This window comes from Neofelis nebulosa, chromosome 8 (assembly GCF_028018385.1).
Source record: "Neofelis nebulosa isolate mNeoNeb1 chromosome 8, mNeoNeb1.pri, whole genome shotgun sequence".
Lineage (NCBI taxonomy): Eukaryota > Metazoa > Chordata > Mammalia > Carnivora > Felidae > Neofelis > Neofelis nebulosa.
The window spans coordinates 64,031,759-64,053,496 of record NC_080789.1 but is presented as its reverse complement, the minus strand read 5'-3'; the positions used below and the strand labels follow the sequence as shown (position 1 = coordinate 64,053,496).

Below are 21,738 nucleotides of genomic sequence, written 5' to 3'. Positions count from 1 at the left end.
TGCTTGTCTTCTGCAGAGGGCCCTCCATTCTTTCCTAGTCCTTTTGCTGGTATCACATTCAAAGTGGAGAATCCCACCCCCCCCAAACCCCACTCCCAGGGAAGGCAGGTGCTATGTTTGGGTGTGTGTATACGGAGCATGTGTATATGCATAGGGCGTGTGCGAGTGTGTGATCATCGGGGTCCAGACTTGTAACAAGGCCTTTCTGAAAACATGAAGGAAACTAACCCAGCTGACCCGGGAGAACCAGCGTTGAGAGTTTCAAAGAGAGAGAGAAGAGTTAGAGGGAAGATGTGGAAAGCCAAGAGGGAGGGAGGGAGGAGCAGGTGGGGTGGGGAGGAAGGAAAGAAAAGGGCCCCGGGGAAGGATGGGGGTGGGGGGGGGAAGGGAGAAAGAAATGGAAGAGAGGAAGAGGAAAGGGCGGAGAGAGCTCTCTTTGTGGTCCTCTGCATGGGCCACTCAGGAATCATTAAGAAGCTGGAAAGGAAGGAAGTGCGTCCTGGGGCTGGTCCTGGGGCTGGGGGATTGGGGTGCGCCCAGAAACACCACACCCAGTTCATTTAGTGCTGCCTGCTAGCCAGGGCTGGGGCTGCTCCCCCCCCCCCCTTTGTGGGGCCCCAGATCTTCTCTTTCTAGCCCCTTGGCTTTTAAGATTCATCTCTCAGTGCCTCCTCAATGCTGCTCCAGCCCCTTACTCTCTGTTTGTGCACTCATACCAGATTTACCTTCCCGGTGAGTCCGGGGCCAATCCCCACCACAGCCACAGCCAGGGGTGCTTTTTTTTTTTTTTTTTTTTCTTTTCAGTAATCTCTACACCCAAGGTGGGACTTGAACTCACAACCCTGAGATCAAGAGTCACACGCTTTACCGACTCAGCCAGTCAGGCACCCCTGGCCAGGGGCTCTTAAAGAGCCTCCATAAGAACCAGAAAAACTGTCCTGGGCAGACACAGCTCTGTGCCCGACCACACAAGACTTAGGAGGAGGAGCTGGGGCTGGCCATCGATCCCCTCCTTTCCCTTAGGGGCCCAACTCTTGGGGATCCTGGTGGCCACTTCTAAATCCTCATCACATATCTGGCTCTACCATTTGTTCTGTGAACAGAAGCACCCCCCACCCCCCCACCCCCGCAGCACAGACTTTGGGCCAGCACCCCAAGCTGAACCATCATCTCCCCATTTACCTTTATAATACAGCCTTGCAGAACCTTTCACTAAGAATCCACACCAATTTAATACCCGAGTCTCTCTCGCTGGAGTTATCTTTTCCCCTATTATGCCTGGGGAGATCCTATTCATCCTTCAAAACCCAACTCAGGTATTCCTTCTTCTGTAAAGATTCCCTAGCTATCCCCCACCCCCAGGAGAGCTGATAGCCCCTACCCCAGAGCTCTCCCAATCCTTTTTCCTAGGTTCCAGGAGTTGAGCCAATACCCTGCTTCCTAGAGGAGCCCTTCCCTCCTTCTTCAAAGGCAGAAGACTAATCCAGGCCTGACTGGCTCAATCTTTCACGTGCCATCTCCTCTGGACTCCCACTGGGTTTCTCCTTTCCCTAAAGCTTACAAACCCAGGGCAGAATGGGGAAGTGGAAATCCAAGTGGCTCAGAGGTCTCCCCACCCCCACTCTGCCTGCCCTCACTGGGGCTGGGCCTGACAGGAGACTCCCAGCACATCTGGTTGTACTTAAATCACCCAGCGCCCAACTAACTGCCCAGGCATGTCCCTGCTCTTCTCCCCTCTGTCCTGGCCTCCTCCCCTTCCTAAACCTCCTGGTTCTCTCCTCCAGGATGCCTTCCTTGATTGGCCCATCCCTTGAACTCTCCATCTCTGCGGTTCTGGGGTCCAGGGTCCAGGAGGGTGTGTGCTCAGTGTGGCTCAGTGTGTGGAATCCCCATCCTTTCCAAGCACTGGTCCTCAATACAAACCTTTCCCCGAGGCAGGGAGGAAAGCTGACCAAGGGCCCCTCCTCTGCCACCATCAGTCAGCCTCCAGGGTGGCTGCCTCCAGTTTCTCTTGTGTGTGTCACAAGGAGTGGGAGCGTTTCTGCCTTTTTTAAAGTTTTGGTTCAGATCCAGACAGAGAGCTGTTCCCACGACAACCCTTGCTGTCAGCCATTTTCCAAAAGGCTTTGCTAATATTAAAGAACCAAAGGGAAATAAAGGCAGACAATACAAGTATCCAAAGACACAGGCTACGTATTACACTATCTGTTAGCTAACTTGGATTTAAATTAAAAAAAAAAAAAAAAAAAAAAAAAAAGACAGGGGCGGCAAAGAACAGCCTCGTGGATGACCTTCTTCAGCCCGGTTGGATGTTCATTCATTCATTCCAGAGCGGGTACCGATGCCTAAGGACCCTAAGTTCTGGGAAGAGAGACCTTGAACAAAACCCCAGTGCTACCAAGACAGAGTCACAGTCAGTGGAGGAGAAGGACAGTGGACGAATAGAGAGGCAAGATGCCGGGATGGACACGAGGGGGGCGCGGTGGGGTAAGGTGGCGGAAGACCAGAGACTTTGGCTCGAAACGCGGCTCCCCACTTTCCCGCCCCTAGGGGGGGCCACTTCACCTTCCGGAGCCTGTCTCCTCGCCTGTAAAAGCGGGATGATGCGACCTGGGAGGGTTGTGGTGGGATTCAAATAAGATAATGTGTGTTAGAAGCACTTTGTGCGGTGCTCGGTGAGCGGTTGCCATTGTCATTAGGCTCAAACGTTGCCTGTCTGGCGCTCCGGCTCTCGTTCTGATGCTTCCACAGCTGTCTCTGCCCCCTCCTCGGAGGGCAGGAGCCATGTTGCAGAAACTTCTCTGGTGGGGGACGCCCAGTCCAGAGCAGCAGGCAGCGGTGGTCCGCACACACACACACGCATCCACGCTTGTGTTACACAACTGAAACACCTTTTCACAAAAATTAGAACATACGGAGAAAAGCACAAAACAAAAAGTTTTTTAAAAAATCAAATAGGGGGAGCCTGGGTGGCTCAGTGGGTTAAACCTAAGCGGCTGACTTTGGTTCAGGTCATGATCTCAAAGTTTGTGAGTTCAATCCTTGCATCGAGCTCTGTACTGTCATCCTGGAGCCTGCTTCGCTTCGGATCCTGTCCTGGCTCTCTGCCCCTCCCCCACTCGCGCTGTCTCTCAAAAATAAATAAATAAATAAACTTTTTTTTTTTTAATTAAAAAAAAAACATATACCCGTAATCCCACAACCCAGAGATAACCACTGGTTAGACTCTGGAGCAGTTCAGATATTATTCTAGATACCGATATATGTATATATAGACAGGTCTCTACACTATTTTGTAATCTGCTTTTCTCAATAGACAAATATTTTGAATATCTGTTCCTATCTATAAATAAATTTATTACATGTAATTTTTTACTTTTATTTTTAAATTTTTTTTTAATGTTGATTGATTGATTTTGAGAGAGAGAGATTGAGAGAGAGAGAATCCCAAGCAGGCTCAATGCTGTCAGCACAGAGTGTGGCCATCCCACAACCATGACCTGAGCCAAAATCAAGAGTTAGATGTTCAACCCAGTGAGCCAGCAAGGTGTCCCTTAAAGATTTTATTTTAAGTAATCTCTCCACCCAGTGTGGGGCTTTAATTTACAACCCTAAGATCATGAGTCACATGTTGCACGTGACAGCCAGGTGCCCCTATACCACATAATTTTTAATGACAGCTTAATATTCCATCCTGTGGACATGCAAGAATTAACAAGTTTCTTTTGTTGTGGGATTTTGTTGTTGTTTTCACAAATAAAAGCTTGATGAACAGACTTACAACATCCACCTTTGTGCATGTCTGTTTAGGATAAATTTCTAGTAATGGGAAGCTAGGAATGCTTACTAAAAAAAGTTTTTTTAATGTTCATTTATTTGGGAAAGAGAAAGAGACAGAGACAGAGCACAAGCAGGGGAAGACCAGAGAGAGAGACACACACACAGAATCCAAAGCAGGCTCCAGGCTCTGAGCTGTCAGCATAGAGCCCGACGTGGGGCTCAAAACCATGAACCGTGAGATCGTGACCTGAGCCCAAGTCGGGCACTTAACCCACTGAGCCACCCAGGCGCCCCAGGAATGCGTATTTTTAACTTTGAGGAGCCACTAGTCCAGACCTCTGGGTGGACCTCAGACCTCATACCTCCTCCCGGCAGTCTTCCCAGACTGGCCTTTCAGTGCTTCCCACAAGGCCCACGCCTTTCCTACTCGCTTCATCCCTTAGTGACCTGGCCTGGAAGCCCTGTAAGATGCTCAGAAAGCCTGGCTAGTGACAGCCGGCCTGGGAGGGGCCCTGGGTGGAGAGCACAAAGCAGGCTTGTCTGGTGTCCGGAAAGGGGCCCCGCCCCTGGGGGCTGCTGGACGAACATTCCTTCCCCCGAAAATGGCTGCTTCGGGAATCCCGAGAATGAAGAAGGCTGGTGGTTTTCCGAGCGCTCCCCACCCGCCCCCAGCAAGTTGCACCCGTTCCCAAAATGGAACGAAGGGGCACTTTGTATTGGGGGCAGGGTGGGACGGCAGTACTTCTGTGCCTACAGCCCCGCCCCCTCCTTTTACCAGCTCAGATCCACAAGCCTAATCAGGCCTGCCCCGCCACCCCCTCCCGGTGGATCTCGGGCAGGTCCTGCTCTCTGGAAAGCCCCTGTTTTCTCAACTGTAAAATCAGGGGCTTGGGCTTCCCTGGTTGCCAAATTCCCCACAGATCTAAGATGCCTTCACGCATTGGCTAAGACGAGCACTGGCTTTGGAGCCAGATGGCCTGAGTTCAAATTCTGGCCTGTCCTTTACCCCGTGAGCTGAACCGGGTACAGCTTTCCAGTCTGTAAAGAGGGTCGATGATTGACACCCACTCCCTCCTGGTGCTCTCTTGAGGAAGGATGAAACGATGCTGGTGAAACAAGTGGAATCATGATTCAGGCTTAATGCTGACGCCGACTGGATCCCCAACCCAGTCTAGATCTCATATCCGGTCTAGATTTGGGCCCCTGGACATTTGCCCAACAATTGGCCACACCTGTGGGAGATGAGGGGCAACTGATGTCCCAGGGAAGTATTCCTCTTCCACGGGCCCATTTCCCCTTATAGGAGCCCTAAAGCTGTAAAACTCTAAAGGCTTTGGGGGGAAAATGAAATTTAAAATACAGGAAAACTCCTGTCAGATCATATTTCTTCATTTTTGTCTGGGAAATGCAGGCTTTCCAGTGCAGCCAGCCATTGCTAAGGCGCCGTGGGTGACATTGGTTCCAGGCTTTTAATAATGCACTGCAGGTTTAGGAGTGACACGCTTGAGCAGTGAGCAACATGGGTTTCCCGTACATATTTTTCTTTATGCTTATTTATTTTTGAGAGAGAGACAGAGTGTGAGAGGGGAGGGGCAGAGAGAGAGAGAGAGAGTCAGAAAATCCAAGCAGGCTCCGTGCTGTCAGCTCAGAGCCCGATGCAGGGCTCAAACCCATGAACTGTGAGATCATGCCCTGAGTCAGAATCAAGAGTCAGGTGGTAATCGACTGAGCCACCCAGGTGCCTCTCCTGTACATATTTTTGAGCAGTTTGCCACAAACCCTGACTCAACCTTCTTCTGCTATCCCTCATATCCTTGTTTCCTCCTTCTTACCACCTCAACCCTAGTCTTATACTCTGGCGAATTCAAATCCTTGCTGCAAGTACCAGAAAATTCCCCTCACGGTGGTTTATGCAATAGGAAAACATGTGATCACATTTCATCCAGTTTAGATGCCACTGATGTTAAGAAGCACCATTACCGAGGGTACCTGGATGGCTCAGTCCATTAAGCAACCAACTCTTGATTTCAGCTCAGGTCATGATCTCACGGTTTGTGGGATAGAGTCCTGCGTTGGGCTCTGCACTGACAGCTTGGAGCCTGCTTGGGATTCTCCTTCTCTCTCTCTGCCCCTACCCCGCTTGTGTTCTCTCCTGCCCCCCGCCAAAATACATAAACAAACAAACAAAAAGCACTGTTACTTTATAAAAATACCATTAGAAAGAAAAAACACTGCCAATTAAACTGACATAAGGATTTCTTATCACTTTGAGCTTTTATTTTAGATTTATTTAGAAAACTCTTTTAGATTTATATATATATAATATATATATATAATATATATATATTATATATATATATATTATATATATTAATGCTTATTTAGTTTTGAAAGAGAGAGCTCCAGCAGGGTAGAGGCAGAGAGAGGGGCAGAGAGAGGGGGACAGAGGATCTGAAGCAGGCTCTGTGCTGACAGCCGAGAGCCCAATGCGGGGCTCAAACTGTGAGATCACGACCTGAGCCAAAGTCAGGTGCTTAACTGACTGAGCCATCCAGGCGCCCCAGAAACATATATTTTTTAACATAAATTACTCTCGCACCTACAGAACAAGGAAAACACAGGTGAAATAGATTGGCTAAGGTTTTCTTTAAACTTTATCACATCCCGAGCCTGTTTCCTAGAATCACTTTTCATCTTGGAGCTATTGGTGTCTGTGTTTTTACACATATAGACTCATCATCTGGGCCGTCACAAGTTTTGGTGACACAGCATTTCTTTAAAACTGCTCCACTGGAATAATTATCTCTCGCTGTGTAAAAAATTACCCCAAATCTTAGCAGCTAAAAGCAGCATACATTTATCCCCTCCTTTTTTTTTTTTAAAGTAGGCTCCACACGGGGCTTGGACTCATGCCCTGAGATCAAGACCTGAGCTGCGATCAAGAGTCTGATGCTTGGGGCGCCTGGGTGGCGCAGTCGGTTAAGCGTCCGACTTCAGCCAGGTCACGATCTCGCGGTCCGTGAGTTCGAGCCCCGCGTCAGGCTCTGGGCTGATGGCTCGGAGCCTGGAGCCTGTTTCCGATTCTGTGTCTCCCTCTCTCTCTGCCCCTCCCCCGTTCATGCTCTGTCTCTCTCTGTCCCAAAAATAAGTAAAAAACATTAAAAAAAAAATTTAAAAAAAAAAAAAAAAAAAAGAGTCTGATGCTTAACCGACTGAGCCACCCACGCGGCCCACAAACATTTATTACCTTATAGTTTCTGTGGGTCAGGAATCCGGGAGTGGTTTAGCCGGGAGGTTCTGGCTCAGGGTCTCTCCTGAGCTAGCAGTCAAGCTATTGGCAGGGGACTGCAGTCCTGTGGGGCTGGAGAATCCACTTCCAAGCTCACTGACACGGCAGATCTCAGTTCCTACCTGAGTGTTGTCTGGATACCGCAGTTCCTCGCCACATAGGCCTCAGTAGGCTGCCTGACTGTCTTCATGACATGGCAGCTGGCCTCACTGACAAGTGATCCAAGAGAGAGCACAATTAAGCATTCAATACAGAAGCCACAGCCTTTTTATAAGCTGATATCAGAAGAGACATGGTGTGATTTCTGCCCTATACTGCTAGTCATAAAGACTAGCCCAGAACACTGTGGGAAGAAACGACACAAGAGTTTGAGTAGCAGGAGGTGAGGATCATTGGGGGGCCATTTTGCAGATTGACTACCACATCCAGTACCACACTCCAGGATTTCCTCCCAAGCCACTGACATCCATTCTAGAAGTGTTTATGGCTGGCAGATGATCTTGTCAGATACCCAATAAAAGTTTCTAGGTATCATTCAGGACTCAAAAAGTCCTTGAATGGCTTATGGACTAAAACATCACAGGATTGGCGCGCCTGGGGGGCTCAGTCAGTCAAGCATCGGACTTTGATTCAGGTCATGATCTCACAGTTGGTGAGTTCAAGCCCCACGTCAGGTTCTATGCTGACAGCTCAGAGCCTGGAGTCTGCTTTGGATTCTGTGTCTCCCTCTCACTCTGTGCCCCTCCCCCCGGTCTCAAAAATAAAGAAACATTAAAAGAATAATAAAACAATAATAAAACATCATAGGATTGTCATTGTCCTGTCAGGACATCAGGGAAGTCACCAAAATTTGCACATGCCCAGGAAGGACAGCTGAGCACAACGGCTGTCTGGCTGATAGCAGATTAAAATGCTATTGATCGAAAGATGCCTAATGATCTCAGAAATGTTAAAAACGTGACCAAATGTGCATTTTAGAATTGATAAAATGTGATATTTTACATAATAAGGAGAAACGGTAGCTCCAGAGCTGATTAATTCAGACTCAACACCTTCTTCAGGGACCCAGGTTCCTTCCATCTTCACATCTAACACCTTTAGCATAAAGGCTGTGTCTCTGGATGGTTCCCCTCAAGTCACAAAATGGCAGATACGGTAGCAATCATCCCGTGTGGACCTAACGATTCCTCTCGGGTGTATCCTTTTAAGAGCAAAGAAACTTTTCTCAGAGACATTCAGAAGATTTCCCCCTTGTCTCATTGACATGAAATTGTTACTGCCTATGTGAGTCAGGATTAGGTTTAGTTGCATATGTTAGCAAAACTCAAGACTAGTTTAAATAATATTGAAGGTTATTCTTTCTCATAAAAGAAGTGTGAAGATATGCAGTGCTGTTGTGCTGGCTCCATGGTTTCAGTGTCACCGGGAATTCAGGTGCCACCCATCTCCTGGGATTTCATTCTCAGATTTGCCTCATGTTCCCAAATGGCTGCTGGAGTTCCAGCCATCAGATCCATATTGTAGACCAGAAAGGGCAAAAGCAGAAGAACAAAAAGTTGTTCCTCAACAGAGTCAGCTCCTTTAGGCAACCTTCTCAGATATCCCACAGAACATTTCTACTTACATCTTATTGGTCAGAAGTTGGTCACATGGCCACATCTAGCTGCAAGAAAAGCTAAAAACGTTTTTTAGCTGGGCACTGTGTCACTTAAATAAGATTTGACTCTTTATTACTAAGGAAGAAGAGAGAATGGATGGTAGGTGTCCACAATCAGAGTCTCCCGCTGTCTTCATGCTTAAACTAACCCCTGGTCAGGGGCACAGGATTACTAGGATTGACGTAGATTGATGTAGTATTTATTTGCGGGGTGGGCATGGGGTTACGTTCCTTGAGAGGTGCATCCTTGAACAAAATCTGAATTCTGTTAATAAGGAAGAAGCAGATGAAGCAGTCACTATTAGTTATTTACCAACAACCATTGCCCTCCTTGACTGTGAACAGAACCTTGACTTTGCTCAGGGACTAGACTGCCACGTTCTTCAGGGGAGGCTGAGCCCCTCTCCAGCTCCAGGGGGTGAATCGTGATTAGTCTCAGACACCTGTGTGAATTCCATTCCTTCTGCCCGTGTTTGGCTTAAGGATGGACATGTAATATGATTTTGGTCTACGACACACGAGGGGATTTTTGCGAGGAGACTTCTGGAAAGGGTTTTCAGAGGCTGAAGGAGAAAAACCGTTTTTCTTTGCCTCTGAATGTTATTGTCTGCATGTGATGTCCAGAACTGCAGCAGCCATCTTGTGACTTTAAGAGAAGTCGGGGTACAAGGACATAAACAACGTGATAAGGGTGGCAGAGAAATGAGAAAGCAATGTAGCAGAATGCTCACAGAATGGAATCCTGCCTGGCAACAGAAATCAACTTCTGATACAGACCACAAAACAGGTGAATTTCAAAAACATTGCCTGAAGCAAAAAAAGACAGACACAAGAGTATATACAATATGATTCCATTCACAGGAAGGCCTAGAATGTGCAAAACTGATCTCCTGAAGTAGAAATTGAATCAGTGGTTACCTGTGGCAGGGGATGAGGGGGGGATTGCACATACAGACACTAGAGAACTTTCTGGAATGATGCCAGTGTTCTATATCTTTTTTCTTTTTCTTTTCTTTTTTCTAAAGCTTTACATATTTAAGTAATCTCTACACCCAATGTGGGGCTCGAACTCATGACCCCAGGATCATGAGTCCCATGCTCTTTTGACTGAGCCAGTCAGATGGCCCCTCAGTGTTTTATATCTTGATTGGAATGGTGGCTACCAGCTGTTCATTCATCAACGCTCACCAGACTGTACTTTTAAAATGTGTGCATTCTGCCACATGTAAATTATATTTCAATCAAATTGGTGAGAGACAGAAAGAAAGGAAGAAGAAACAAACAAATCAGAAGGAAGGAAGGAACCTAGGTCTTTGATAACATTGTTGAGTCACTGAATTAATCAACAGCCTCACCTTGGGACTTCTTGTTTGGTAACATAATAAACAATTGTCCTTACTGTTTAGGGTATTTTAAAGTTGGGTCTTCTGTAACTTGAAGCCTAATCCCTCTGGTTAAAAGAAGGGAAAGGCACTCAGAGGTCAGGGCCTAGATCCAGCGCGGGGAAACTGTGGGCTCCGAGGAAGAGCTGAAAAGAGCAGGAGACTTTGAAGCTCTGTTTCATCCGATGGGGTCTGCTCCTTGCCCCACCACCATTGAGAGCCCAGTACAGCTGGGGGTTTCTTCCTACCCTTCCCTGACCTTCCCCACCCCCATCTGGAAAATGGGGACCCTAGCAATCAAAGGACCGACTCTCAAGCTTCTGGCGAAGATTAATTAAGAGAACACTCAGGAAAGCTCTCAGCACAGTGCCAGGCATCTAGTAAGGGCTCCATAAGGCTCCTGTCCTGCCTCAACTGGCCTGAACCAAGCAGAGGTCAGCAGAGAGGAGGGAACAGAATTCAGAAACCTTTAGGAAACAGATCTCAAGACTATAATTTATTCATGACACCAGGACTCAGGCTTGGGTGACAATATAGACAGGATTGTTTCTCAAGCTTTTGGCAGAGATTATGAGCAGAATCTGTTCTGAGCACCAGGAAGATGCTGGTAAAGGGACATAAGAAACATGGGAGGAGGGGTACATTTGGAGAGTGAAACCAAGAGTGTAAGTTGAGCAGCATGGAATAGTGGACCAGAAAAAGGGGTCTGCCACCAACTAGCATGTGATTTGGGGCAAGTTACTGCCTCTCTCCAAGCTCCTCAGTGTCCTCACCTGTGAAATGGGAATTCTGAGAATACTTTCTCCATTAGGTTGCTATAAAGATTAGATGAATTAGATGAAACTAGTCAAGGAATATATATATATATATATATATATATATATATATATCACATATCTTTTAATACATATTTATATATATTATAATATATATAACTTTTAATATATATTATATATATTATAATATATAACTATATATATTATATTATATTATATATATAACTTTTTATTTAAATTTCAGTTAACATACAGTGCAATATTGGTTTCAGGAGTAGAATTCATTTGGAGCAGGCACTTGGGTGGCTCAGTCAGCTAAATATTGGACTTTGGCTCAGGTCATGATCTCGCTGTTCGGTTCATGAGCTCGAGCCCCGCATCAGGCTTTGGGCTGACATTGTGGAGCCTACTTTGGATCCCCTTTCTCCCTCTCTCTCTGCCCCTCCCCCTCCCCTGCTTGCCTGCTCCCTCTCTCTCTCAAAAATAAACATTTTTTTTAAAAAGGAGTAAAATTCAGCGATTCATCACTTACACACAACACCCAGTGCTCAACACCCAAGTGCCTTCCTTAGTGCCCATCTAGCCCATCCCCTACCCACCTCCCTCCATCAACCCTCAGTTTGTTCTCTATTGTGAAGAGTCTCTTGTGGTTTGAAACAATATATTTCGAGTGCTTAGCATTGTGCTGGTACATAGTAGGTGCTTATTAAATTGTCCACAATAGGGCTCCTGGGTGGCTCAGTCTGTTAAGCGTCAGACATCACCCCAGGTCATGATCTCGTGGCCCGCGAGTTCGAGCCCTGCGTTGGGCTCTGTGCTGACAGCTCGGAGCCTGGAGCTGCTGGATTCTGTCTCCCTCTCTCTCTGCCCCTCCCCCACTCACGCTCTGTCTCTCAAAAATGAATAAATGTTAAAAAAATTTTTTTAAATAGTCATAATAATTTTCATCATCCTTTCAAGTCTTGTCTCCACTGCCTAGACAGGCAACGTGCTGAGTTGCTGCTACAGTCCTGTATGGAGAGTTTTGAGCATACACTTCATCTTCTACTGCCTCAAACAGGGTGTTCCCTGCAGAGGATTTCCTCCCCTTTTCTTTGACCCTGTCCCTCCCTTCCTTCCAGTGTCTACTCTGACCTCCCTCTTCCAGGAAGCCTTCCTTGACTAATGCCTCCCCTTTCCCTGCCAACCTCTCCACTAGCCTCCCTGTAGGAGCTGGCCTCCCAGCCCAGAGCTCTATCCACTCCCTTTCATTGCCCAACCCTCAATAAAGACCACTCCAGTTCAGATAAGGCCTGGACCCATGGGGATGCTTGTCCAGTAAGGGAAGGATGCCCGCTCTCCACATCTCTAGTGGATGAGGGCTCTGAAAGAGGTGGGGGCTGGTGAGGAGGAGGCCACCTGCCAGAGTGGCAGCAGACAGGCCAGCTAAATCCTTGACCTACGATTTAAGGGGTCGGGCATAGTTCAATAGAGCACTCCAGGCTGAGTCCCAGCTCATTCGCACAGGTCATGAGGGATGAGGGGCAGGGAGGGGAGGGGGGCCGTCTCCTCCAAGAGTCCCTTGGATTCATTCCCAGCCCTCTGAGGCATAATCCAGCATCCTGAATGCCTGCAACTCCCATCCCCATCAGTGAAGAACACCGCCCCCCCCCCAACTCCTCTGAGAGGCGAGTGGGGAGTGGGAGAGGGGACAAGTGGGGGAGCCGGGAGAGCGGTGGAGGGCATGGAATCACAGTGCCCGGCACATAGCGAGGGCTCAATACGGCTCCTGTCTCCATTAACCGCAGAGCCCTTTGCTAGGTCCTGAGACCCAGCAACTTTGCCCTAAGTTCCCAGGTCGGCCCTAGTCTCTGCTCCTCTCCTCCTCCTTTGGAATTTCCCCAGAACTGGGCTCTACTGATTTGCAGGGGGGGGGCGGGGGGGGGAGGAGATTGTTGAATAGCTGGAATGTCCGATGGAATCCCACGTGCAAAACATAGAGATTTTCCCAGTCATAAATGTCCTGTGGTCAGGCCGAGAGGAAGGCGAAGCTTGGATCCCGGTCTCAGCCGGACACCCCCTATTATCCACCCACCCCCGGGTTTTCTCCTGGGCCACCGCCCAGGTCGGCCCTTTGGGAGTGTTATGCAAAAGAGATGCAAAGCAAGTCGAGACAGCCGCAGGGATTGGCTGACGCGGGAGACTTTGTCCGCCCAATCCGGGGCCTCGGGCAGCCTGGGCTCCCCCGCACAGGGCCTGGTCCCGCCCATAAATCAGCTCCGTCAGCGTTAATGGCTCCTGACTAATTGCCTGGACTCGGGCTCCGGGCTCGGGTCGCCCGCATTAAAATTCAATCAGGCCCAGCGCTGAGCTATTAAATATTCATTCTGAGAGCTTCCCGAAACCAGGCTGGGGGATGGGGGTGGATTCGGTTGGAGGGACTACCTGAATCCCCAGCTTCAGCGGAGGCCCCCCTCGCGGCTCCTCCCCAACACTCTCATCTTCTGCTACTGCCGCCTGATTTCCATTCTGCTGAGGCAGATTTCTCTTTGGAAGTCCCTAAGCCCTCTCTAGAGACTCTTGGGAGATTGAGCTGCCTGCAGAAGTGTGGTGCTGAGTTACGACAAGGGCTTCCCCAGTCCTCTGCCTGCATCCCCTCTGTGCCTGGTGGCCTCACTCCACAGACCTCTTAGTGCCCACCGTGGGCCCCTCGTCAATGCTGAGTCCTTAGGTCCCACTAGCAATGGAATAGCTCCAAGGCAGAGATGGCATCATCCTCAAGAGAGGCCCCTAGGTCCCTGGCTCTGCTAACTTTGCCAAGGGTTTTGTTGGCATTACATTGGCCATCTTCAGTAGGCTAGAGAGAGTTTCAGGCTGGGCAACATGGAGTCTGTGCTGGAAGGGGAGGAGGGGGGCTCTGTGCAGCCCTCCTCTCCTCTCCCCTTCACCCAGGAATGCAGTCTGTCCAAGCTCCTGGGCCCCTAGCTTGATGTTGAGCAGGCTGCCTGGAAGTTCTCAAGGAGGGAACCCCAGCGGAGGGAGCTGGGCCTGAAGGCCTGGAGGCAGCCACTGGCAGTGTCTGGGACTTAAGCAGGAAGCACCCCCCCCCCCCCATTCATACACACTATAGTTGCAGGGTTATGAAGAGGGTTTAGCAGGTGTAAAGACAGCCATGGCCCAGAGGCTGGAGTGAGCCCCTCAAATAAAGACTGGGAGTTTTCCTAGGCCTTCCATGTTGTATTGAGACATCTTGTAATGCAACTTCAGCTTTGTCCCCTGGGCCAGGGGGTGTACGAATGAGGGGAAGAGAAACACCAGGAAATATGTTAGGAGAGACCTGTTCCCCTTCCGTTTTTTTACAGCAAATCTTCAGGAGCAAACCACCTGCTCCCAGGGCTCTTCCCTTGCCCTTTGGACTGCTCCCTGCCCCTACTGCCTGAGGGCCTGCAGGAAATTAACACTGCGGGGTATGGAGGAAGCTAAGACTGCCAGAGCCATAGAGCACCCTACGGATGCCGCAGTGGAGGATTGGAGGTCCAGGGCGCCAGTTTCTGCAAAGCCAGAAGCAGCTCAGGGCTCTGGGAGCTGTGTGAAGTTCAGGGGATCTTGTTGGGGGAGATACTGGAAAGGACTTCTTGTCCTGCTATTCTGAGAGCATCAAGCGTTTTAGAATTCTTGTCTGAAAACCCTCTACTGCCTCAGAATGTAGGTGCTCTTCTAGTGAGAGATGGGGGACCCAGGCCAGCCCCAGAGCTGGGTACAGGGCCGAATACGTCTGGCAGCAATTAGGAGGGGAGCTGGGCTGGGAGGCCTCAGACTTGAGCGGGTCAGGAGTGACCTGAGCCAAGTGTCCAATTCCAAAGCCAAACGTCACAGGCAATCCGGGATTCCAGCTCACCCCACGTGTGGTTCCCATTAGGGCTGGCTGGGGTCTTCCTGAAGGCCAGGCGGATTCCTGAGCCCCTCCCCCAACACGGCCCCTCCCTCTTCGGGCTGCTTGGAATGTCTTACCCCGTCTTTCCCTCCTTCGGGGTGGCCTGCCACGGTGCAACTTTCAGGATTTTCAGGGGCATCCCACTCCAAATAGGCCTCCCCACCCACTAGATGATGTTTTTGCAATCTCTTAAAGGGGACAAAGGGATAGGAGACTTAAACCCTTAAAGCCCCCAGGAAGGGCTAATCCCCGAAGACCCCTACACTGTGTCTGGGAGCCCTCCCTCCTCTCCAGGTCAGCTGCCTTTGTTCAGGCCTCAGCCCCTTTGGTCCAGACACTTGCAACTGTCCCCCCTACCAGGCCACTCCTCCATACTGCCCCCGAGTGGGCATCCTAAAACCCAGGCCTGCTATTCAGATCATTTCCCTCCTTACAAAACTTCCAACAGCTTCCCAGTAACTCTGCAGCGGTTGCACGTACATCTGTGTTAGGTGTGTTTTGGACACACACACACACACACACACACACCGTTTTAAGTTTGTCAACATTGAAAAACCTGCAGGCAACACATAAACATCTGCATTTCTTTTCTTGAAAATATCTGACCACACTAAGCTCACACGCCAGTATGACAATAACTGGCTGGGGCCCGAGTAACAATTGTGCCCTTCAGAAGGGATCCCTGGGGCTTGCATGTGCCCCAGTCCCCAGGAGATGGGTGAATGGCCTTTTTATCACTGGGCTGGCACTGACCTTTTTATCTCACTTCCTGTCAGCTTCACTCCTTCTAGCCATTTATGTTCTTGTCCGTCTCTTTCTGCGCAGACACTGTAGCTTGCTACAACAAACCCAAGTCTAAATCCCTTGGCCTAGTGATATGTCACTTCATCCACCCTTCATACCCTGTCCCTCCCATCCCTGTCAGCTCCCCTCCAATACTCTTGGTCCAGGTCCATCAAACTTCTCACTCATCCCCAGACCCGTCAGATTTTCACACTCCCAAGCCTTTGCACATGCTGTTCCTTCTGCCTGGAACACCACATCTCCTCTTCTACCCCCGGTGAACTTCTGTTTCTCCTTGAAGCCCCACCGCAGAAGCCACTGACTCCTAGCGTCTTCTGGACCCCTCCCCGGGGCAGTGCCCTGGGTTGTCTTGATGGTTGTTGTGATTCCCAAATGTCTCAAGCTGCCTCCCCTCCAAGTGAGAGCCTCTCCAGGGGCTGGGAGTAGACCGCCTGGCATCCCTGGGGCTCACCTGTGTGGAGGAATGGGCCCTCAGGTTGGAGGTGGGAATGGTTGGGGGGCGGAGGGGCTGTAGCTCAGCCCCTCTGGAAGCGGCTCTTGGGACAAACACAGGCTTGTTAGAGTTGGCAAGGTTGTAGGAGGGGAAGGCAGCAGACATTGTGTGATGTAAGGTGAGGTCTTGTGGCCCTGGCAAGAAGGAGGGAGGCCTCGCTGGGGATCACGTGGGCTTCTGCACTTGGAGGATTATGTAGACCCCTGGGTGTGTGTGAAGATGTGTTTAGGCAAGTGGGTCCTGGCACCCGGGCAGTAGGGTACTCTCCTCTGCCCTGTGAGCACCCCCCAATGCCCCCAGAGCTATCATCAGTGCTGGATAAAGAGGCCAGACAATATCCTCACCTCCTGAGGCTGACGTTGCAGAGAAGTCACCAGAGATGGGCTTGAAACCAGTGAGGCTGCTCCCAAGATCTGTTCCCTGGCTTCCTGTCCCTAGCCCACCCTCCCTCTGCCTGCCTCTTCAAGGCTCTCAGCTGCCAAGCACCTTCCACAGGGCCCACCTCCACTGTCCCAGGGACTCCGCCAGGCCAGACAGAAGGCCCGATACCCACCCACCCCCATCTCCCCAGAACTAGCAACTCGCCCTCCTTGGAATCACCTGAGAGGTAGGAGCTGGGGATCCCGTTTTTACGGACAAGGAAATGGACTCTGAGGGCTCTGAGGCTCGAAGTAATGGACTCAAGCTCCTCCGAGTGGGGAGTGGGTAGTAACTGGGAGGATTTTCAGCCCGGCCCCTGGTGTCTGAGGGCCAAGTTCTGTCTCCAGCCGCCCTGGCTCGCCCGCCCGCGGGCTCCAGGCCCCGGCCTTGGGTTCCCCCTCCCCGCCCACAGTCACATCCGTCCTGTTCAGACAGAGATCGATGCGTCAATGTCCCAACGCCGGCCTTAACCACAGACCGGTGCGGACGTCGCGCGTGTGAGTAGAGGCGGGTGGGCCCCCCAGGACCCTTTGGAGTCCCGACCCCGCGAGGGGCAGAACCCGAACGCTGGTTTTCGGTGTCTGGTAAAGCGCTATGCCTTCAGCTCGGGACCCCTCGGTCCCTCCCCACGAAAGGCTGCGGGCGCGCTCCCCATGCCCACCCCCCAGCACTCGCCCCTAGGAGGGTTCGCGAGGCACCCGAAGCCCCCGCCCCTCGGGGGCCGGGCGTCAGAGGGGCGTGCGGTGCGCGCCCCGGCCCCTCCCCCAGGCGGGGGTGGGGGAGGGGAGGGAGCAGATGGCAGCAATTACGGCTCGGACCCTCCCCCGCCCGTAGCCCGAGGCCGGAAGACCGGCTGCGAGCGCTTTCCAGGGCGGGAGGGGCGGTGGCCTCCGCGGCCAGCTAGCCGGCGGGGGGGCGGGGCGGGGCCGGGGCGCCGGCCCGGGAGGGGACTTCCTTCCCCCGGGAACCGGCTGGGAGATTCCCTTAGGGAAAGCCAAGCCCCACCTTCCCGTTCCCGGCCCCCGAATGCTTGCAGGCCCGTGTCCCGACAAGCCCAGCGCCCGCAGGTCTCAAAGCTCCTAGGATTTTCAGGTTGGGCCAGTGGTCCAGGCTGGGGAGAGGGGAGCTGTAAGGTTGTGCGGGTTGTGATCTAAACGAGGGCCGGGTGGAGAGGTTAAAAGGGGTCTGAAGTCCAAGCCTTGGGTCTTGGCAGGTGCTGCTCTTTCTGGAGGAAGGCAAGGGACTTTTTCTTACAAAGGGTCCCGATGAGCGGGTCTGGACTGCCCCTGATTTAGGACTGCTGACTGTAGACAGGGGGGAGAGTAAATGGCTAGAGTAGGCTTCTGGGGCTCTGGGGCAGGGCCAAAGAGAGCTGGAGGACACTCATGGCTCAGGACAGAGATGACTCTACCAATTGAGCTTTCCTAGTTCTTTCTTCCTGAGTTCCTCTCCCATCGTTCCCCTGTTGTCCAGTCCATCAGCAAATTTTGTCCCTTCTGTCTCTAAGATGTATCTTGGATCAGTCCCAGCTCCCCACCTCGTGTGTCTCAGCCCTTATCACCTCCTTGCACAACTGCAAAGTCTTCTGTCTGCTCTCTTGGACCCTGAAGGTCAATTCACACAGCTTCCAGGGGGACGTTAAAAATACCAATCAGGAAAAAAAAAAAAAAAAAAAAAAGAGCATGTCATTCCCTGTTTAACAACCTTGCGTAGCTTCCCTTGGAGGAAAGCCCTAATTTCTTAACACTGCCCCTGCCTATTCTGACCTCTCCTAGTTCACTCTCCCCTCTGCCCAGATGCGACTCACACTGGGTGCCTTTTTTATTCCTTGAACTTGACAAGCTTTTCCCCACCTCTGGCTTCGGTCTTGCTGTTCCCTTTGCCTGGAACATTCTGCCCAGATCCTTCACAGGGTTGTCAGCTCCCCATCAATCCTGACCACAATGCTACAGCAGCCCCACACCCAACTGCCTGGTGTACTGTGTCACTTAACTGTATCTATTTCTTCAGGACTTAACTGCTTTCTGTAATTATCTTCTTTATTCACTTGGTTTGTGGTTTGTTTCACTTACCAGAATGACAGCAGGTGTCTTTCTTATTCTCTGCTAGCGCAATGCATGGCACAGACCTAGGAGGTGCTGAACGTACTTCACGCATTTAAGGAATGCAGGAGTCCCTGGGGAATGAACTGGATACTAATCCATTTGGTCACTTCGAAGGGGGCCCCTCCCTGGGAGAAGCCAGCTGCAAATCCCTGTATTCACCTATGTTTCACCTAAATGCCTCATAGATTAGGGCAGGCCTGTGGTTTCCAGTATCAGTAAACTTAGCAGCCAAGACTCATTGAGCATTTACGATGTGCCAGGCATTATTCTAAGTGCTTTACATAGCTTAACTAATTTAATTTGTACAACAAAGTAGATACTAATATCCTCAGCAGAGACATACTAGGACACACACAAGAATGTGTGGTCAGTCTGCAAACACATGCATGCATCATAAGCACTGAGTTGGTTATTATTGTACAACAGATGGGTGAGTTGAGTAAATAAATACACAGGTGCACCCGGGGCATTTAATAAGTAGAGCAGGAAGGCAGAATGGAACAGGAGGACAGAACGTTAGGGAAGGATCAGCATGGGGGGTGGGGGTGGGGGACACACAGCTAGTTTGGGCAAGTGGGTAGAAGAGGAAGTGTAGGGCCACAGCCCAGGCCGGTGCTCTGGATCCCCACAGCACCCAGGAGTATAGCCACAGCCGTGGTGCAGTGGCAAGGGCCTGGGTCCTGGTATTCTGCCCCCCACCAGAGGAGTGATCTTGGGCTACCACTTATCCTCTTGGGGCCACATTAGCAAAAGACTGGGGAAGGCTTACATACTACCTAACTGCCAGAGCCAGCACTGAGATTAAATTTAAAAACGCTCATGAAAGCACTTCATCAGCCACAGAGGGTTGTTGCTGGAAAGGAATAGGACAAGGGTGCAGGCTGCCAGCCCGAGAAGCTGGGGGTTGGAGCCATACTTTGGCCCTTCTTGAGTCACAGTCCACTGCTGCGTGCCCCTCCAGGGTGGGCCAGGGTTTACCAGTTGTTGTGTCTTCTGGACTTACCCTGGTACCGAGTTGGTACTCAGTGGGTTTTCGTTGAGTGAACACGTGTGTTTGTTGAGTGAATGCTCGAGTGAGGGAAGGACCCGGGGAAGAGTAATAGAGGAGAATAAATACATGAGTGAAAGGTGGAATAAATGAAGAAGGGACTAGAGATACCTTTTGCCTCGGAGCCTCAGTTTCTTTATCCGTAAAAGACCGTGGTAAGGCATGGCCCACCCTTCTCTCTGGGCTCTAGTGCGGATCTGATGAGACGTGGCGGGTCCATGGAGGCCACCCTTTGCTGTCGATGCTGAGCTGAAATGACCAGTGCTCCCCTCCCCCACATCCCTGTCCCCCGGAATTTATAGATTCCTCATTGTCCTGCACAAAGGCCCTCTTGGGGAGGAGGCGGGGTGGGTGAGGAGACTGGGGAATTAAAAAGTCAGAGGCTGAGTAACAGCCAGCCACACCCGAGGCCTCATAAATCTTCCTGGGCTCCCTGTGAGATGGACTTGCTTTGCCCTCACCCCGAGTGGCTTGCAGGGCTTCTGCTGCTTGGGATCAGGTCACCCTCACAGCTCTGAAGCATCACCGTCTCCACCATGGAGGTGTGGAGGCCTGAAGACAAGACCCTGAGAGTGGGGGAGGGGTGGATCCTATTGTTTTATCCCTGTGACGTCAGGAAGTCCTTCCTCCCATCCCGCTCCGCTCCCTTGCTTATCCCTGTAATTCTAGCCCGCTGCTGTTGGGGCTGAGCAGAAAAATGAGCCTTGTGTGGGTATTTCGGAGTTCCCTGGTGAAGGGGGGCCCGGAGGTCCAGACTTCAGGACGGCAGCAGCCTTACCGCCCCCCACCCCTTCCCCTGCCGTCCGGCATCTCACGGAGACGGTAGGAGCCCAGGGTAGAGCTGGCAGATGGTGCAGTGTTAACAGATGACAAGAAAACAGAATTACTCAGCTGCTCTGTCCCTCATGTTCCTGGAAGGGGATGGCCTTCAAACTGGAAAGAGACAATGAAGTCAATTGGGAGGGTTGGCGATGAGAGGGAGGGAGAGAGGATTTGGGGGCACAGGGAACTGCAAACCAGCACGTGGACGACCTGGCTTGGAATCCCATCTCAGAAAATCACCGGGGGGGGGGGGGTGCGGAGAGGGGGGATCTCAAGCAGGTCCACTAACCGCTCAGTGTCTGTGTTTCTCATCTATAAAATGGGTTGATGAAAAACCCTGCCTTACCTTCTCACTGGGCTTTTATGAGGATAATAGGGATTTTTCTCTTTATAAAATGGGCTTTACTGCTTGTGAAGATGTCAAAATATAAGAGGTTACTTATAAACTGTAAGTGCCAGCTCCTTAGTTGTTTGTGAAATCATTTTTTTAAGTTTATTTATCTTGAGAGACAGCAGGGGACAGACAGAATTCCAAGCAGGCTCCTCACTATCAGCGCAGAGCCCCATGGGGGGCTCGAACCCATGAACCCCAAGATCATGCCCTGAGCTGAAACCAAGAGTCGAATGCTCAACTGACTGAGCCACTTAGGCACCCCAGTGAAATCATTTTTTTTAAGTTTATTTATTTATTTTGAGAGAGAAAGAGCACTTGAGCGAGGGGGAGGGGCAGAGAGAGAGAATCCCAAGCAGGCTCTTCGCTGCCAGAGCCCAACGTGGGGCTTGATCTCACAAACCAAGAGATCATGACTTGAGCCAAAAGCAAGAGAGAAATCAAGAGTCAGATGCTTAACTGACTGACTGAGTCACCCAAGCACCACCTCCCTGTGAAATCATTTTTAAACAACAAAATGGAATAGAGTAGAAAACATCATGTACAATGTTACGTAAAACTTTTGCTTTTAGTTCTGTGGATGTTTATGTGTCCTGGGGCCAGAGGTAGATGTTATTTTACTGTGGGTGATAGTCAAAAACGTTTGAAATATTCCAAGTAGAGGAAATTCTTCAGTGGTATCTCCAGAATGAAAAGGTGGATGAAGGGAAACGAATGATAAGAAATACACCAGGAGAAATATAAATGTAGAATGTGGTGGGTCTTGGGCTATGGCATTCCTGGTGGGGAGACCTGGCTTTGAGTAACTCAGCGTAACTGAGATTGGGGGTGGGGCATTTAGGACCCATCGGAGCGCCC

General features: G+C 50.6%; 1 protein-coding gene across 2 annotated transcripts in view; it reads left to right on the top strand.

Moving 5' to 3' along the window:
- The window catches only part of ANKRD33 (ankyrin repeat domain 33), a 41,723-nt gene that overhangs the window by 3,479 nt on the left and 16,506 nt on the right, over nucleotides 1–21,738 (top strand). The window contains exon 1 of one of the 2 annotated variants that reach the window (XM_058742734.1): nucleotides 16,939–17,011. The exons of the other annotated variant lie outside the window; for it this stretch is intronic. The gene's annotated coding sequence lies outside the window, so the exon portion shown is untranslated. Of the gene's footprint in view, nucleotides 1–16,938; nucleotides 17,012–21,738 lie in introns of those variants that run through there. 2 annotated transcript variants of the gene reach the window in all.